Source organism: Tiliqua scincoides, chromosome 1 (assembly GCF_035046505.1).
Source record: "Tiliqua scincoides isolate rTilSci1 chromosome 1, rTilSci1.hap2, whole genome shotgun sequence".
NCBI lineage: Eukaryota > Metazoa > Chordata > Lepidosauria > Squamata > Scincidae > Tiliqua > Tiliqua scincoides.
Window position 1 is genome coordinate 90,119,820 of NC_089821.1, and position 19,740 is coordinate 90,139,559.

The 19,740-nt window shown below is 46.6% G+C and overlaps 1 pseudogene; it reads left to right on the plus strand.

The window, feature by feature from the left end:
• The first annotated feature begins 6,647 nt into the window (after positions 1-6,647).
• LOC136637969 (5S ribosomal RNA) lies at positions 6,648-6,770 on the plus strand (annotated as a pseudogene).
• The last annotated feature ends 12,970 nt before the right edge of the window (positions 6,771-19,740 follow it).

The window sequence follows — 19,740 nt, forward strand, 5'->3', positions numbered from 1 at the left end:
CAGGGAGCCAGAGCCTGAGATCAGGCCAGGGGAGTGCAATAGAGAGCATCAGACAGTTCGTAAGCCTAAAATCGACCGGAATTGGACTAATTGGCTGGCAGGGTTTACCATCTACATGGGGGTAGTACTGCAGAGAGATCTGTCCTAAGGCCTGGCGCTGGCAAAGTACCTGGACCTGATTCACAGGGCTTTTAGGGGATATTCGGGTTCAGGTTGGTTGGCGTATGATGAGCAGTTCCTCATGTGCTTGGGAAATAATCCGCAGCTTTCTTGGGAGAGGACGAACTCAGAGTTGTGGATGCAACTTGTGATGGCGGGAGGTGCTGCCGGGGGCGAGCGCTCAGACAGCGGCCACCTGATTGCCAGGAACAGCAATTCACACCCTACGGGGCCACCACAGGTGGGAGCGCTGGGCCAGTGGGTTCAACCCCCGCGGGCTTGCTATGAATATGCTTTGTCAGGGTACTGTTCTAGGTCAAGCTGTACTTTCCAGCACAACTGTGGACTGTGCAGCACAGGCCACCCGATCACCTCCTGCCCAAGGGGTTACCACGACAGGAGACCTAGGTGCCGAGGCACAGGTCAGAAGAAGGGAGGGGGTGCAGGTGACATACCCGCTTCCAAAGGGGCCAAGTCTGATTAGGCTGCCGGTGTTGGCCGAGCTGCTGCGCGACTACCCTGATCGCACTGCGGCAGAATTCCTGTGGGAGGGTTTCAATCAGGGTTTCCGTATACACTCGCCACATCCCAAGGGTGTGAGCTTAGCTCAAAACCTGAAGTCAGTCAAAGGCATGGAGGACATTGTCCAGAGGAAGATCGCTAAGGAGGTGGGTTTGGGGTGAGTGTTGGGCCCTTTTCCTACTCCCCCTTTGCCTGACCTTAGGGTTTCTCCGCTGGGGGTGGTGCCTAAGAAGGCCCCAGGGGAATACCGACTCATTCACCATTTGTTCTACCCCAAAGGGACATCGGTGAATGACGAAATTCCCGACCAGTACTGCACAGTCTACTACACGTCTATTGACCATGCAGTACGCATATTGCGACGCTGCGGCCCAGGTGCGCTTATGGCTAAATGTGATATCGAGTCCGCTTTCCGCCTGCTTCCAGTGCATCCTGCAGATTTTTGCTTGCTGGGCTTTGCCTTCCAGGGCCAATTCTATCTGGATCGGTCACTCCCAATGGGGTGTTCATTGAGTTGTGCCACTTTCGAACGCTTTAGTACAATGCCGGAGTGGGCCCTACGGAAGTGGTGCGGAGCGCGAACTACCGCGCATTATCTCGATGACTTTATCTTTATGGGCCCAGCTGGCACAGGTCAGTGCCAGAGGCTGCTCACCACTTTTGAGGCGCTGACACGCGATTTAGGGGTCCCGCTGGCTCAGGACAAGACAGAGGGCCCCTCTTCCCGCATGACCTTTTTGGGCATCGAGCTTGACTCGGTGGCAGCGGCAAGCAGGCTACCAAGCAACAAGTTGACAGCGCTAGTGTCCCAATTGCAGGCGGTGATACAGGTAAAGAAGATTATGCTGCGAGAATTGCAGGCGCTGGTAGGGCATCTGAATTTTGCTTGCAGGGTGGTCGCGCCAGGGAGGGCTTTCCTGCGTAGATTGTGCGAGGCCATGGCGGGGTTGTGCTCGCCACACCACAGGGTGCGGGTCATAGCGGCCATGCGGGAAGACATGGTGGTCTAGCTTCGTTTCCTGGAGGAATTCAACGGGGTTTCCTTTTGGCGTTCTGAGCAGCTGCTCGAAGCCGACTTGCAGGTGCATTCAGACACAGCGGGAGGTTTTGGTTTTGGTATCTTTTTCCGTGGTCAATGGTGCACTGCACCGTGGCCGCAGGGTTGGGTGCAGGCCGGCATCACAGCTGACCTTACTTTCCTGGAGCTTTTCCCGATAGTGGTGGCGGTGCACATCTGGGCTGGTGAGTTCCAGAATGCCACGGTGCGTTTTTGGTGCGACAACCAGGCAGTGGTGGCAGTAGTGAACTCAATGTCTTCCAAATCCCCCAGGGTCATGAGGCTTGTGCGACATTTCGTCTTGCAATGCCTGCGCATCAACGCTCTTTTCGTAGTTCAGCACGTTCTAGGGGTTGAGAATTGCATCGCAGATGCTTTGTCTCGATTTCAGGAAGACCGATTTCAGGAACTCGCCCCTGGGGCAGCGCCATCCCCGGACCGCATGCCTCCTTGGCTCTGGGACCTTGGCTTACAGAAGTAAACGAGGTCATATGCGCCTCACTGGCGCCCAGCACGCAGAGGGGCTACTCACGGAAGGTAACAGAGTTCGCTGAGTTTAGACTGGCAGCTGGCTTGCCCAGCCTATGGCCGGCACTGGTTGAGCACCTGTTACTTTTCCTTCTCCACCTGCAGCGGTCTGGGAGGGCGGTTAGCTCCCTCCCGGGCTTCATGTCTGCTATAGCCTTCATTTCAAAAGTGGAGGGATACCCTGATTTCACTCAAGACTTCAGAGTGCGGAGGATGTTAGAAGGCTTCGCCAGGAAAGCACCCCCTGTCCGGGACCACAGGCGCCCTATCACACCAGAGTTGCTCAAGGGTATTGCAGGGACCTTAGCGACCCTATGTGTGTCACCAGGTGAAGTTCTACTTTTCAGGGCTGCATTGCTGACAGCCTTCTTTGACGCTTTTCGCCCCAGCGAGTTCCTGGCAAAAAACAAGACTGATCAATCTGCGCGGGCCCTACGGAGGGCAGACCTAACCTGGGTGCCCGGAGGAATCTCAATTACCCTCAGACAGTCTAAGACAGACCAAAGGGGCATTGGTTGCTCGGTGACTCTCAAGGAGGTGGTAGGAATGCCATTGTGCCCAGTTGTGGCGCTGAGGGAGTATCTTGCACTCTCAGGGGAGCGCTCAGGGGCTTTGTTCCAGCATGGGGATGGCTCTCCTCTCACGCAGTTTCGGGCAATTTTCTCATGAGCACTGGGGGTTTTAGGACTGCAGCCTAGGGAGTTTGGCTTGCACTCCCTCCGCATCAGGGCAGCCTCTGCAGGGCTGCGTTAGGGCTGTCAGTGGAGGACATACAAAGGATAGGTCGTTGGCGTTCGTCAACCTACAGGCGCTACGTGCACAAATGACGCGTATAGCAGCTGGGAATACCCCATCTGTGGGGGGAGCAGCGTAAAAGGGGATGCCTTGCAATAACATCTCTGTTTTTCATCTTGCAGGATGTAATGGTAGCCTGATGCGCGTGTTAATCTGCGGCCACTCCATTATCTTTTGGGCCCGCAAGAGGGCGGCTGCTACCCCCCTCGGATCGAATCTGGGCCTTGGCCTGGCAGTGCAGGTTGCTTGGCTAACCAAGAGGGGCATGAGATGTGGCCAGCTGCTGCCCGCGTTGATGGAGTTCTTGAATGTGAACCCCCCCCACCGGACATTTTGGTGCTCCACCTGGGCAAAAACGACCTGTGCAGGATGTCCAGTCTGGCTCTGATGAGCAGAGCTTGGGAAGACATTGACACCCTTAGGGGTTGGCTGCCGGAGACCACCTTGGTTTGGTCGGATTTCTTGCAGCGGCGTGTGTGGCGGGGGGCTTTCTGCTGCACTAAGGTTGAGAGGATGCGCAGAAAAGGTACCAGGAGCATTGGCAACTTGGTGTCTTGTGCTGGTGGCAGGGTGGTCATGCATCCTGCGATTGTGTTTTCGCGACCTTACATGTACAGGGGCGACGGTGTTCATTTGTCGGAGGAAGGCGCAGACATCTTTCTTAAGGACCTGCAGGGTGGCCTTAAGTCGCTTCTTCCCCTGTTTGGGAGCGGGGGGGGTCAAGCGCTAGGCTGACCCCTCCTTGTGGCAGGTGGTGCGGGTTAGGAGGCGTGAATGGGACTCTGGCATGCACCTTCAGGTGGCATAGGCAGGGCAGAACCCTATTTCAGTCCTCAGGGGCTTGGCGGCACGAGGACTTAGACGGGGCCCTGGCCGGGATTGTGGGGCACACCTCAGAGGCTCAGTGGCTCGAGGTGGCACAGTCTGCGGTCTGGCTGCCTTCCCCTTAAGGGATAGACATGGATGAGACATGCCGTCCCAGCAGCGGGGCGCGACTCGGAGTTGGGTGCATGCCCGCCTGGGGGCAGAGGTTTCTGGTACCGCCCAGAGGTCCCTCCCCGCACCACAGGGGCTTTCGCTGCCTCGGATACTGCAGGTCTCAGCCTCTGCTCCTCTTGTTAATGTACAATAAAGTGGCCCTTTCTTCCATATCTGTTGTCTCGAGTGTTCATTGGACAGTGCGGAAATAAGCACAGAACCCAGTGGTTCTTTTTTAAAACCCAATTGTCAGAGCACCTGTGAGCAATCAGATGTCATAAGCCAAGGAATTACTAGTGAACATGGACTAGACCAGTGGTTCCCAAAGTCCTACTCGGACTTTGGGAACCCTGTAAGTACTTGGGGGGGAGGGGAGGGGGGAGGGGCAGCAACATGATCCAGATGATCATGCTGCTGCTGGGGAGAGAAGGGTTTTTCAAACTTACCTGGGGGCTGCTAAGGGTCTCCAGAGTAGTTTTTTTTTTCTTTTTTACAGGAGTTTGGAACAGTTGGGAGGGCTGCTGAGGGGGTCACAGGCTCCCCGGACCCTCTGGAGAGCCGTAGCGACCCCCAGATACATTTAAAAAACCCTTCCCTCCCTGGCAGTAGCATGATCATCCTAATCATGTTGCTGCCGATTTTTGGCCTTCTGCTGCCTTTTTTTGTTTCCCTGGTGGATTGCAACCCACCGGTTTGGGAACCACTGGACTAAACAGACAAGGAGCAAAATATAATCTGTTTATTGGAAACCCCAAAGAAAAAGGAATTAAACAAATGAAGTGGAGAACAGTGTAATAATCAGGTGAGTGAAAAAGTGCCTGAAGGTCAAAGGCTACCATGTGAGGATGTCTTAGCCCAGTGCATCCCAAACTAGCCAGGAAACAGGGCAGCATTTATCACACAGCCACAGTTCAGATTCCTTATGCAAATGCATTGTGAAAATGTGAAAGGATCTACATTACTGTTCTGGGATTCTTGAAATGCTTCTGCAGGGCCCTAACACTGAATTATTTCTTAAGTACCTTTTTGAACACTGAAGCTGGACATTTATTGAAGCTGGTGCAGACACACAATCCTGCCTTCACAAATGACACTCTAGTTCTGTCTCATTACTTATTAGAAATATTCACAAGAAATCTGAATGGATTCTGCCTGTAATAGGTCTGTCAGGCTAGAGCTTTAATGTGCATCTCACTGTTTTGAGACTACTATGTTGGCATCGAGCATCAGGGCACATTCACTTTCAACATGGTGCACGGACATCCAATGTTGCACTTAGCCGCATTCAGAAGCATTACTTTTATATCAAGGCTGTAAGTAGTTCCAAAATACAAGGCTGTCGTATTAGCATCCTTTAGTTATCTATTTTGGCAAAACATTCTCTCGTGTGTCTGCTAGGAAGATACTGCACTGAAATATTATGAGTTAAGAACAGCTTTGTCATTGTCGAAAGATCTTTTGCAACCCGCCATGACTGTTAGAATCTCTTGCCTAAAGCCAAGGCAAGCTAGTTATTGTGCAGACTACAATCTGCAGCAGCTATCTATTTTAGTAAAAGTTGAACCATCTCTTTCAAATTCAATGAGTCTAATACATTTACTAACATTAGAAAACGAACCATGATGCTTGAAATAACATCATCCACATCGGCACAATGCCATATTTTATGCTTCACTGTGCTGTCCTCAGTGCCAACTTTAACATGTCTGCACTACAAAGAACAGAAAACTTCTGGAGCAAGAAGAAATGCTGTGCTGCTCTGTGCTGGTGGCTTTTTTCAAAGGCAAGGATCATGCAGAGGGATTCCCCTGGCAGAAGACAGAACAGGTACATCTCTAAATTATTTCATTTTGATCACTGGAAGCACAGGAGCACTTGCTGAGTCATAAGTGCTCCTGTGACTCAGCATTAGGGGTGCAACATCAATAGAATCATAGACTTCTTCAAACCCATGCCCAGAATTTACTTTCAGAGAAAGTAACTTCTGAATGTCAGTCTCCTGCTGGGTGTGTTCCTCTTTCCAAGTACAGGCTGAGTCTCATTATTCAGGTGGGTGGAAAAATTGCATTAAAGCAAATCCATTTAAAAAACAATGTCCCTTTGCTCGGCTATTTAAAAACAGCCTTGCTGACCTTTGTGATGCAAGCCATTAAGCAGATAATCTATCAATCAGTCTCTCTCCAGGCCTTTAAAAAAGCTTCACTCTGACCACTGACCCCTCCCTTCACCCAGAGCTAAGTGATTATCTTTCTTTCATGTGCTCAGGAAGAAGGAAGGGGTCACGTGCCTTGGAGTGAAGCCTTTCTAAGCGCCTGGAGAGAGAGTGATTGATGGATTGTCAGCTGGCTGCCCTCTCTCGCATTAATGGGGCTATTGTTAAATGACTATTTTCCTTTAATTTAAAGGGTCCTCATTGCGTTGAGATAGAAAAATGTGTGGATTTGTGAAAAATCTGTGGATAATTAGGTTGCGACAACCCAGTTTGAGAACCACTGCTGTAATTACTTGCATGACTGTTTTCTAAAACAGTAAGAAAAGCAGTTTTTTAAACTGTGATTTTAAAGGGATACATTCTTCCCTATACCATAGTCTTTCGAGACTGAAGGTTGCCAACCATCTCCCTATACTGAACACTATCTCCTGATCTTGTCTGATCTCGGAAGCTAAGCAGGGTCAGGCCTGGTTAGTACTTGGATGGGAGACCGCCTGGGAATACCGGGTGCTGTAGGCTTATACCATAGTCTTTTGAGACTGAAGGTTGCCAACCAACCAATCTGCACATTCCTTCTCATTTGCAGTGTTGAGTCAAATCTGTGTATAAAAAATCAGCGTATAACAAAGTTGGACCTGTATTTCCAAAGTGGATTGAGCAGGGCCTCTGAGAGGAATTTTATCAGGGGGTATACAGTTTCTTTTGGGCCCCTTTGCAAAGATGGGGGTGAAACAGTGGGAGAGGGTGGTGAAGGGAAGCAGAAGAGGTAGGGAAGAGCAAAACAGGGGAGGGTAGAGACACCTGGAAAAGTCTTTGGAGCCCAGGTCTACTAACCCATGTGGCATCTGTATTGTCCCCAGCATCCCATGCAGGCAACAAGTCTGAGTAGATAGGAAAACATAAGATCCCAGGAAATTTCTGGGCCCCCTCCTTTGGCTGCAGGGCCCCCCTTTGGACCCTGGGCCCGGGTACAAATTACCCCCTTTACCCCCCTCTCCTAGGCACTGGGATTGAGTAGTAGTTTGCGACCAAGGCACACAACGAAACAATCTCTTCTGACTCTTTAACAACTTGAGAACAGAAAACAGATGTGCAAGTGTCTAATTTGAGAGATTCTTTGTGACGTTGAACTGCACTACCATACCAACTGTACACATGCACACAGTTCTGCCTTGTTGCTCACTGATTGTCTGCTCAAATACTCATGTTCTTCTAAAGCTGCAGAAAAGAATTTGGGCTATCTTTGCCCGTGTCTAACTCCTGAAAATACTCTTGTTTGCCTTCATTTAATCTGGAAGAACCTGCATCCAAATTTTTCCACCTTATTTTACACACTGTATTTGTCACCCATTTATACCCCTAATACACATCTCTGCAAAATACTCACCGTATCCCAATGGAGGGATAGATGTGACATTAACTTAGGGGCAATTCATCTAGCATTCATGCAAAAGTAATTCCATTCATGAATTTTAGAGCAGACGGGGGGGGGGGGGGGCAGGAGAAATGACACGCGTGATTCCAACAAAAATTTGCCTTCTTTCAAATATTTCTGAAGAAAAAGTAAGGTTTAATTATATAAGTGATAACCAGAGATGTTACTCACAGAAAGTAATTATTTGATTAAATTTTTAAAACACATAACAAAGTACAGACAAAGAGACAAAGCGTAGTAAAACAGTAATTATAGAGGAAATTAAGTAAGATAAGATAAGGAGCATATTTTAAAATGAAAAAAAAAATTGCAGGAGAATCAAAAGTGAGTGGCTTCAGCACCCTTGCTTAGACCAGAGGAAATGTATTAATTGATGTGCTCTTGATAATTTCCTGAATGCCTCTAGTCTCTCCTCTGAAGCATGCTTGACATGAGATGATCTAATACAGTGTACTGGGACTCGCAGCCACGGGAAGCAGAGCTTCCCCTGTCCTGTCCTGCTCCAATGAAAAGAGCTTCAGAGGCTCATGTGCCTCCAATGAAAATAGATTCACATACAGGAAGAAGCGATAGCTTGCGGCAGCGGCAGCTCAGCCTGCCCCGTGAATGTGCCCTTGCTTCACCCAGTTTCTCATGCTCCAGGCTCTAGTCTCTCTGAGACATTCTCTGAGAGTCTCCAAGAGACAGGCAGCCCAGTCTGAAGCTGCCTGGTACGCAGAGAAGCAGTGGCACCAAAATGGCTACCACTGCATCCTATGGACATTGCAGCAGCCACCGGAGTCACCTCAAGGGAAGGGGACATTTGTCCCTTTCCCCCAGATAAGGGCACAGGCCCTGCAACGGGTTTCCTCCAATCTGCTCTGGCTATTGTGCCGGCGCAGACTGGAGGAGCTTTGTGTTGGGCTTTTCAGTCTGATGTGGAGCACATGATCCGGTACAGCAGGGTTCTGCCAGTCTCACCCTCTCCTGCCCTGGTTCCTCCCCCTGCCACACCTCCTCCTTGCCCCAGAAGTACCCACTGTCAGCTGGTGCTGCAAGAGTGCCAGCCAGCCCTCCATGCGGCGCTGAGGCTCAGCACCAACTGGCACTGGCCCAGCACCGGTGGCCCTTCCTCTCCAGGTGCTACGGACATGTCTTATGACACATTTGCAACACCCAGCGCCAGTACTGCAGCTCAGTGCTGGTGCTAATGGAGTTAAGGATTGGGCCCTAAAGCTGCAACAGGAAAGCTCAGCCTTCACTGTGATTGTGCAGGTGCTGGGAGAGCCCCCTGAATATCTTGCAGTGTGGTCGTAATGTCACCAGCATACTTCTAAGTCTACCTCCCCAGCCTTGAACCTCACCACATATCACTGGTAGTGTAGTGTAGAACTGGAGGATGAGAAAAGCTACACTGGTGCAGTGAACATGCAAAACATATTGCAGCCCTGTTAAAATGAGTGGTATGTAAAGTTCCAGGAAATCTGGAAGTCCAGCCTTTGCCACAAGCTATCATAAAATAGGCCCTCCCTTATTAATCCACACAATCCACTATGCTTCAGCAGTACGGAGCAGGAGTTAAAATGAGGCAAGCTCTATTGAAGCACCTGATGAGCAGAAGAATTTGTATTGTTCAAACAAGTGAGACAAAACTGAGTCACTTGCTCTGACAAAACTCTTTGGGATTTACTAGTGTGGCCTACAGCAAAGTTCTTTCCAAACCCCAGATGCCACAAGCTGTTATCACCTGTGAAATGTATTCATTCCAGTTCCAGAGTAGATCACAAGACACCCAGATAATCCAATGGCTAAAATAAAAAAGAGTGCTCTTTATAGCAGAATGCAGTGGACTGAAGCCCAAGAACTCACAATATCATGTGTCTGTAATCTGCATAGCAGGACCTATGGTGGCAATCCTCTTCTTTATTGTGAAAAAGTGCCTTAGAGGGGCTGAGAAAAGGAACTTCTGGGAGGCAAGGGAGATTCAAGTTAAGAATGGAGGGGTAGCTCTATCTCTGTTTAGCACTGTTGCCTTTGACTTCTGTTCCACTCTTCTCTGTTAAAAATTCCTTGATTTTATTTTCTGTCACTGGAAAAATTTCAGTCCTCACCCAAGTATTGAAGCATGTATTTTTAAAAGTACTGTCACATATTTCCTACCCAAACCCTAGAGCAAGAGGTACAAAGTATACATTTAAATATGTGGAGGGTGTGTGTATGTGTGTTGGCAAGCATCCAGATCTTATATAAAATCTGATCTGTTGGGGAGTTGGAGGGGTCCACAATCCCATGTTTGTTCCTCCATTTCAGCAAGTGAGAAATATAATGACATCCCTTTTAATTTGGTGACATCCCTGTTTACCCTAAATTAATTCAAAAATAAACTCATTTCTCTCCCCTTTCCCTGGAAGAAATTGAATTATTTTCAGAGCCAAGCCAAGGCTCTAAAATGACCGCCCACTTCCTGCCAGCCCTCTATCCCAGCCCTTCACTACCTAAAATATATTCCCCAAATGCCTTTGATTGACTGGGCTACAGGCAGTGGCAGGAGCACTAAATTTGGAATAAAGTTGCATCAATGGATTGTGGGGAGTTATTTTGTTTCTCCCACTCTCCATTGCGCTAATGTCCTGCAGAGCAGACTACCACAAGAAAAGCCTTGCATCATAAAGACCACCAAGGCTTTCTTCCCAATATGGTGTGGAGCAGTGCATCCAGGCAATGAAGGCAATGTCCCACTTCCAGCACATCTTCCCTCCTCCACATTTAGACATCTTCCCTCCTCCATATTTGTGGACTTTGGGGATGGGCTTTTTTGAGCATGCAATGCTGTTCACCAAGCCTGACTTTGGTAAGAGATCTCAGGCATCAGTAGACCTCAGGGATGCTCACAAAGGCGGAATGTGGCTTTGGTATTAAGGTGATCAAGTTCGCAAGCTCCTTTATCATGCCTGACATCATTGGACCTATTCCAGGACCCTCCAACTACTCCTTACATTTCCTGTATGAATGGTGCAAAATTCTGCAATATTTTAATAATACCCTCTCAAGGAGAGTTGTTACTGCATGCAGCAGAGCTGGCTGACTGTTAGCAGTCAATATTCAGAAAAGTTGGGAGCTAAGAACAGGAAAACTATTGACTAGGCTGTGTCCTAGAATGACAATGAGCCAAGGACAAGCTCAGCCGGAAGCAGCACTGAGATCTTATAGTTCTGGGCGTGGGACAAAGTCCCAGCCCAGCTGCACACACCAAGAGATGACAGAGCTTTCCCTTGGCAGGCATCAGGATGCCTGGAGACCACACTGTCAAATCCTTGCCAATGAAGTCACATAAAAAGCCATTTACTCTTTTCTGTGTCCTGCTTCACCAAATATGTGCCTAGTGTTAAATAGAGCTCCTGTGTCTCTGTAAGCACTTAAAAAATCCAATCAATGTTTTAATAATCTGATTAAGATGGGCTCAATCCTGCCAATTTCTACTCGGTTGTACTTTACTTGCTGTGAAAGTGTCCTTGCGTCCCTGTCATTTTTGACAGTAGTTCAGAAACAATCAGCTTATGCAGTGAGACTCCTCGCATGTAAGGGTGTAAGGAGCACCACCGTTTTGTCTCTCCAGCTAAGTGGTTTTGGCACTGACTCTTTCTGCTTCCTCTTCTCAGATTGCAAATCTATAGGATGCCTCAACTTTTAACTCCTTTTCCATTTGAAATCTGTACGCAGCTCCTATGTTAATTTTATTTCCAAAGCATGAACATCCATCTTAAAAGAAGCATCTAGCCTGAAGTCAATTAATAAATTGGTTGAAATGTCTGTTTGATTAAAACTGGTGTGTGGATAAATACCTCAGCTGTGCTATATCCTTTTTAGCCTGTCCTTTAATTAAGGATTTAATGCCCAGCAATTATCCCATCTCTCTCTCTCTCTCTCTCTCTCTCTCTCTCTCTCCACCCTTAGAAAACTTTCTGAGCTCCTATTCTTTCTTCATCGCACATCACAAGGGATGCTTCCTTGACAACAAAGACAAAAAGGACCATCAAGGCTCCATCTTTCATTCCAGAAGGATGCACAAGTGGAATAGTCTGTTTGCATCATTTTAATTCAAGTCACAAACAAGCTCGGCTGTTACTCTTACATTTCTGCGGAAATTTGCTGCTTTTTGTTAATGGGAATGTGCAAGTTTTCTTGGCTTGCATTTTTAGAAGTCTCTTTCGAGAGTAAAATCTACCACTTTTGGTGAAGCAAAGATAATCCATCTGTGCAAAAAGATACCATGCATAGTTTAAAGCACACATACAAAAACAGACTAAACCAAGACATATGGTGATTTTGGGTGGATTTTATGTCCAGTTCTACCTCTCACCACATTATAGCATGCACCTCCGTGCCAATGGAGGCTAAGTTGCATGCTATGCGGGCATTTGGTCAGCCTGCAGAAGTTAAGTAAATAATATTTTTTTAATATACTTTTAAATTATTTTTTATAAAAAAAATTTTTTTTTTTACATATATCCCAGAACACTGCCCGATTGTCTTTGGGTCTCCTTGGATTTATGCAAGCTTTATAATGGCTTGTGCAAGTCCAAGGAGAGCCAGAGGGCAGGACGGGCAGAAAAATGAATAAGATTTGGCATGTGCAACTACTGCAGGATCCACCACTCCCTCCCCCGACACACCACTGTTTCCTCCCCCAACAAGCCCCATTACTCCCCCTCCCCACCCACAGCTCCCCACTGCTGCCAAGTTACTAGAGCCTGTGAAGCCTCCTGGAGCTGCTGCCATATGCACCGCACCTCTTGCTCTTTGCGGCAGCAGCCCTGCAGCAAGCAACAGTGGCCCAGCTTTCACCACACCACATGCTTTGTACTGCCAGAATGCTTGTTCCGGCAGCACAAGGCCCTATAGGGCCCTAGTCAATGTGTGGATCACCTTATACAGGACCTGTCCATCCAGCTTTAATAGCACTGATTTCTTGCTTGTAAGGTGAGCAGATGCACAGGAGGGCTATGGAAAAGAGGGAATTTTGGAAAGTCCAGTTTGTCATAAAGGAGCGAGAAAATGTTGGCACTTGCCCACATTCCTGCAGTACTACAATTATTTAAGATGGTGACTTGTATTCTTTTGCAACTGGTCACTCTGCTTTTTTTTTTTTTGGGGGGGGGGAATATATATATATTCATATATTATATTATATATATATATATATATATATATATATATATATATATATATATATATATATATATATATATATATATATATATATATATATGAATATATATATATATATATATATATATATGAATATATATATATGAATATATATATGAATATATATATATATATATATATATATATATATATATATATTCATTGTATAAGTCATACAATATACATATAACAGAGAAACAACATAGATGTCCTGATACAGTATGATTAGTTTTATTTACGTACTATATGTACATTTATCCTTTTCCCTTGAAAACATCCTTTTAAAATTGTGTGTGTGATCTTATTTAATTTGACTTTTATGCTAACCTGTCTCCAAGCACTATAGTGTTTAAAATCAACTACTAAAAATATAATGGGCAAAATTCATCCAAAGTCAAGCTTTCAAGATTTATTTTGATCTCAAGTGGGAGGGTATTTAAGAACCAGTTTAACTCTCCCATTGAACTAAATGGGACCTGAAAGTGCTTTGCTGTGGTTGGATTCGGTTCTATAATTCTTTATATATATACTAGTCACTGAAGGAAATGATAATAAACTCTATGTTCATTTGCAAGAAAATACCTTCAAGAATACAGACATTTTACTTCTTCCAGAGTACGATCTGACTTTGCTTGTATAATGCCTTTGGTACAGTATTTTTCCTATTTTACAAATGAAACCATCAGAAATTGTTTCAGTCTTGCCTTCCTTTCCATTAAAATGTGTTGGATTTTTACATGCCTAAAAGATGTCTAGAACAGTCATTTTTCCTGTTTCAAAGTTGTATTCCATGCAATAATGCAAAGATACCCCCTTCAGCTGTCCACATTACTATGACAAGATCATATTTCCTTCCACCCACTTCCTGCCCAATTTTCTTATCCCAGAAAATATACAGACAACCAACCGGAGACAAAATCTCTGGAGACCAATTGCCATTACCTTTATGTGTCATGACCAGAAAGAACTCGGAGAAGTGGGGAGGAGCATGTAAACTTCCGAATGATGCAGAAATTCAGAATGTTGCTTTTATTGCAAGGTGCTTGTGGTCTTCTTTAGACTGTTGCTAGGAAACCTGTAAAAGAATTAATCAGAGAGACACCAATGCTGCCGTGCTGATCAAGCTGCACCAAAAAATGAAGAAACCTGACTTCGGTTTCAAACCAACAAATAGAGGCGAGACAGGCAAAAGGCTGAGAAGGCATCATGGAGGAGTGGAGTCTTAAAAACATTAGTGTAGCATGCTGTATTCTTTGAAATGGATGCTGCCCCAAAGCCAAATACTTATGGCAGCAAAAATTAAGTCTAGCTCTGTTGCAACAAAAGCAAATTCAAACTGCACTGATGCACTTTGAGTTTGAAGTGGGAGTTTTAGATGCTCTGCGGAAGTAGCCTCGGAAATATAAAGGAGACCAAGAAAGGCTTTGGATTTTATTAACAAGCACTGCAGCAAGCATTTTCCCCCCAGTAATATATTTTTATATATATATATATATATATATATATATATATATATATATATAGGCTTTATTAAATCAGCAATCTATTTTTCAGATTTTTCTCTATACTCCTTTCAGTCAGATTTGCTATCAATTTCTTAATCAATTACCTTCGATTCTTTTCAGCAAACAGGCCAACAGAGTTCTCATCACCTTGAAATATGTCGTGGTTATTCCAAGCCCTTATTGTGGCCATGGTGTGGTTCTGCACAAATCCAAAAGAGATGTTAAAATACAATAAAGGCAATGGTTAATTTTTAAATGAGTTAAGGGTATTATCTTTCATTAATTGTCAAATTTTAGACAAGATGGTCCTTGATTCAGAGACCTGTCTTTAAATGCACGTCTAGCAATGTCATATCCCAGCAGTTTCCAAACTGGTGGGTCGCAACCCACCGAGCTCTGGCTCTTTAATGGGTGGGGAGGGGGGAAAGGCAGCAACACAATCCCCAGAATCGCGGTGCTGCTGGGAGAGGCAGTTTTCTCTACTTACCTAAGAGGGTGCCAGGCTCTACAAGGCTCTACAAGCCTCTGTAACAGTAAAAATAACTTGATTTAGGGCACAATCCTACCCTGTGTTGGAACAGGCAAGCCAAGAGGCTTGCGCTGTATCCAGTGCAGGATAGGGGCCCACGGCAATACAGCTGGAGGCAAGGGAAACTTTTTCCCTTACCCCTGGGTAAGGCACCCTTGCCCCAATGGGTCTCCTCAGACTTGTGCCACCTCCTGAGGTGGCACAAGTCCGAGGAGAGTGGAGCGGCTTCAAGCTGCTCCGAACGCCCCAGGAACGAGGGTTGGGATCCAGCGTAAGTGCTGGATCCCAGTCCCATCCTCACTCCCCGACTGCCCATCCCTGGGGCTGCCCACTGCCCGCCCTCCCCACACCCAGGAATGCCTCCCTCCTGCCTCCTTCCCCTCCTCCCCAACTTCTCCCCACCCACCCCAGAGGCTTGCACCAGTTCAGCTGGGCCAACGCAAGCCTCGCTGTGGAAGCCAGCGCAAAGGCATGTGTCAGCCTCCGCAGGCCGGTGTACCTTCGTGCACCAGCCCAGCTTCCTCCCAAGGAGGTGCAAACATACCTTATGGCACGTTTGCAACCCTCCTGGAACACCACAAGCCTCGCTGTGGAAGCTGGCATGGAGGCTTTGTCAACCTCCGCAGGTCGTCACACCTTCATGCGCTGGCCCACTTCCTCCCAAGAAGACGCAACCGTGCCTTATGGCACGTTTGCAACCCTCCTGGGCCGGTGCAAGGGACTTGCGCTGGCCCAATGGCACCTCAGGATTGCGCCCTTAAAGTCACTTCTTGCTTATGATCCTGTTTACTTGTAGGAGTTTGGGAAGCACTGTCATATCCTATTCCAATGCAATGGGAGCAGGGGATAGCCCTGCTGCAGAGGTGATCGCCATTTAAGAGATGATCTTGCATTCCAAGCAGGGCCGGCCTTAGGAGGTGCAGGATCCAATTGGAAACATTTTTTGTGGGGCTCCAGGTTCCCAGTCAAGGTCTGCAGAATCTTAGAGCCCAATTCTGGAAGGGAGCGGTAAGGCAGCTGCACACCATTGATTTCCTATCCTCTTCCAGGCCTTGACCCATTTCCCAGGTCCCCTCAGACCTGCCCTAGTGAAATCACTGGCACAGGTCTGAGTAGACCCATTGAGGCATTGAAGGAACAAATGCTCCTTTTCCCAGAAGAGACCTCCAGGACTGACCCTGCCCCAGCAGGATGCAGCAGACTCCCTAGCACTGTTCTTTTGACTGCATACACGGCAGCCTAGATGTGTGTGTGTAAGAAAAGTCCTGCTGGATCAGGACAAAAGATCCACCAAGCCCAGCATTCTGATTATCCCAATGACCCACCAATGGCCTCTGGGAAGCCACCAACCAGGACAGAAAGGCAGACTTGTCTCCCACCATTGCTCCCCTGCAACTGCTATTCCCTCAGCTGAACTTGGAGGTAGTGCATAGCTGCCATGACTAGTAACCAGTGGTAGACCTCTTTTCCATGAATGTGTCCAATTCCCTTCTGAAGCCATCCAAGCTAGTGCCCATCACCACGTCTTGTGACAACTAATCCTACTGACTATTTTGGCAGAAGAAGTAAATTATTGGTTATTATGGCCTTTTGGAACCAACAGTATCTGGGCTGTGAAAGGATAGTTACTCTTGCCCATGTGGCTCCATGCTAGTCTCCTTGGTGATCAGTCACATGCAGAGCATGACTGAGCTCCATCAAGTCCCCAAACTAGCCCCCCCCCCAAAAAAAAATTAGCCTTTGGTCTATCCCGTAGAGATGGATGAATTCAGCTCACTATTTCATAAAAAGGATTACACTTTAAAAATGCTTGTTCTGTCACAACAATTCATTATTCATGGCATACTGTATCTGTGATCTTACCATATTTTGCATTGAAATGCCACTTCAGGCACATACAAGTAATTGTAGATGTATTTACGTGTCAATCAGAGAAAAGTTTTAAGATTTAACTTGTGGAGAACTCTGTCCAGGCCTGACAGTTTGAGGTCACGGAAATCATTTTATGTATACAGCGCCATGGCACACCTTTCGGTTTAAGTGAGCATTAGACCACATTTGCATGAGGCAAAAGAGAACAGCTGATTACAAATTTAAATTTCTAATACATTGTTCCAGCTCTTCTCAGAGTCACAACGAGAGAGTGTAGATGTAGCTCGTGTATGAGCCACAGTGTTAAAACACTTGCAACCTATCTTTAATTTGTGGCAGCAGCTTTCTTGCTCGCTTGGTTTTATAGATTCGATTTGAACATGTCAGAACTATAGCCATCAATTCAAGAATGTCAATATAACTAAAAAGGATTGTTAAAAGAATGCTTTACACTTCTACCTGTCCCTACACCAACTGGTTGAGTTAGAATGCCAGTGGCACACTATTATGTGTCATCAATTTTGTCCCACCCCTGCATGCACAGCAGGGCAGAGATGCATTCAGCCTATTGGCTGGGTTGCTGCTGGAGGAGGGGCGAGTATAGTTTATTGGGACACAAAGCTGCTGATCACTTAGTTTGTTTCCAGCTAGTGATCCGTCCCTCTCTGCAGTCTGAGATTAGCTGGTCGCCTTTTAGGGGCCGGGTAGTAATTTTTTCTGGCAGTTTTTTCACCTAATTCAGATTGGGGTAAATACCACACATGTAACACATTTAATGTTTTTAAATGTCTTATTATATATATCAATGTTTTTAGTATTGTTTGATTTGTAAACTACCTTGAGTGCTCTTTGTGGGATAGAAAGACAGGAAATGAATGAATGAATGACACAACTGAGCCACGTATTCCCAAGACAAAGGTCACACCCACGAAAGTATCCATAGTTGGACGGGGAATTGTGTTTGGAAATATATGCTGCTTGTGCAACTCATATTAAACAAAGTTGGAATCCTGCTTAGCAGCTGTTTCAGAGGAAGAGATGAAGGAGAACTGATTCCTTCATTCCCAGTAGTAGGATTCTGACTTCCTTTTAATAAGAAGTTTAAGCTGGGTGAGTGTACAACACCCCTTCTAGGCATGTACACAAACAAAGCAGGAAACAGGTAAGGAAATATACCAGGAACAAACACTTTTGGACTACAGAGCATGGCTTGAGAGCAGATGAATTTCTTGCTTGGCAAGCAGTAAGCTGGCATATTAACTGGAGGCAAGATATGCATAGCTGGAGGACCTGGTGACTTTCATAAGCAACAAGTGGAGTGAAAGCAAATTAGAAACTCAAACTCACTAGAATGGCCTTCCTGGGTCACCAGATTTCTTAGGCTATGAGAATTTTGAACAATTTTCAGAATGCCTTGCTGGAATAACATGTAGCCTACCCTCTGACTAGCAGGTGTAGAGAACAAAAAATGGCTATCTGATCTGCTTAGCCTCCAGGTTGAACTCTGCTGCATCTGACACCACAATAGACCAGACCAGGTCAAGTGCAAGGTTAGCATCCCTATAAAAATTTTCAGTTAATGCTTGCTGTCTGATCTGAGCCAGAGGACATCCTGCAAGCGATCATGGTCCATGATGTGCATCCCCTTTACTCTGCGTTTTTCAAACTCACCGGGAGTTTGAAACCCGCAGTAAGTTTTTGCAGGTGGGGGGGGGGAGGCAGCAGGGGCAGGGGGAAGGAAGGAAAGCTCAGGGGGCTGCAGGGACTGGGATGCACTCACCAGTCCCTGCAGCAGCCGTCCCTGTGTGCGGGGAGCCCTGCGCGAGCGCCTGCAGGGCGCCCCAGATCAGGGAAAGGGAGAGTGGAGCGATCTGCTCTGCCTCCACAAAAGCGGTGGTGGAGCACGATCGCCCCACTCTCCCTTTCCCTGACCTGGGGAGCCCTACTGAAGGTTGTGCAAGGCTCCCCGCGCCCCGGGGAGGCTGCAGGAGGCTTGGGCAAGTGCACCCAAGGCCCTACAGCTCCCCTGAGCAGTGCGATCCTGCGGATCACACCGCTGCCTTCCCCGTCTCCTGGCTGCCCCCGCCCCTTAAGGGGGCAGAGGCCAGGACCCCACAGGCTGGGGCGTTGTGACACCCCAGTTTCAATACCACTGCCTTTACTTCTTGACTCTGCATGGCTTCGGCTGGTTTTGGCTGTACTTCATCTCCTTCCAAAACATGTCCCTGTGGGTAATAAATTCTTTTTTAACTTGCGTGTTTCTTTGTTAAAATGATTAAATATTCCACCTTTTCCTCTGAATAAACAGAGTGCTCAAGACAGTTGCATGTATCAAAATGCAGCTAGCTGAACCTAACAGCCCAAACCTAGCAAAAGTCTCACACTATGATGCAGTGGTGCTGGTGCAGCCTTGCTGCATCACTCCCCACTCTCCCCATCTTGTAACAATTCTCCCTGCCCCTGTTCTTAACTACTACCCACTAGCCAGTGGAATGCCTTGCTGCTTCAGCAGGCACTGGCCTCCTCCTTATGGTAAGTTTGTGACAGTGCGTACACTGGTCCTGCAGGCGGAGACCGGCATAGAATTGGGCCATAAATGGGGTGTGTTTCCAGTTTGGACAAACTACTCACTCCAAAATTATTGAATCATTTCATATAATGTTACTTAAAAAAAATGAAATAATAGTATAACTTGGAGGAAACTAGAAAAGACTGACTCTATTGAGAAGCAGTTTTCATTAAAATTAATCAACTTCAGCTTGACTTTTTTATTTGAAAAGAAAAAAAAATAGAGTATGGGTACATTTTATAACTCCTTAAGCAACATATCCTGCAGTATGTTCAAAGAATATAAAATGTATTAGCATACTAAACACATCAAAACCAAAAATGCACATTACATTGTTAAACTGGGAACAAAGACTGATCAAAATTAACAAGATACCCAGGTCAAAGGACAAC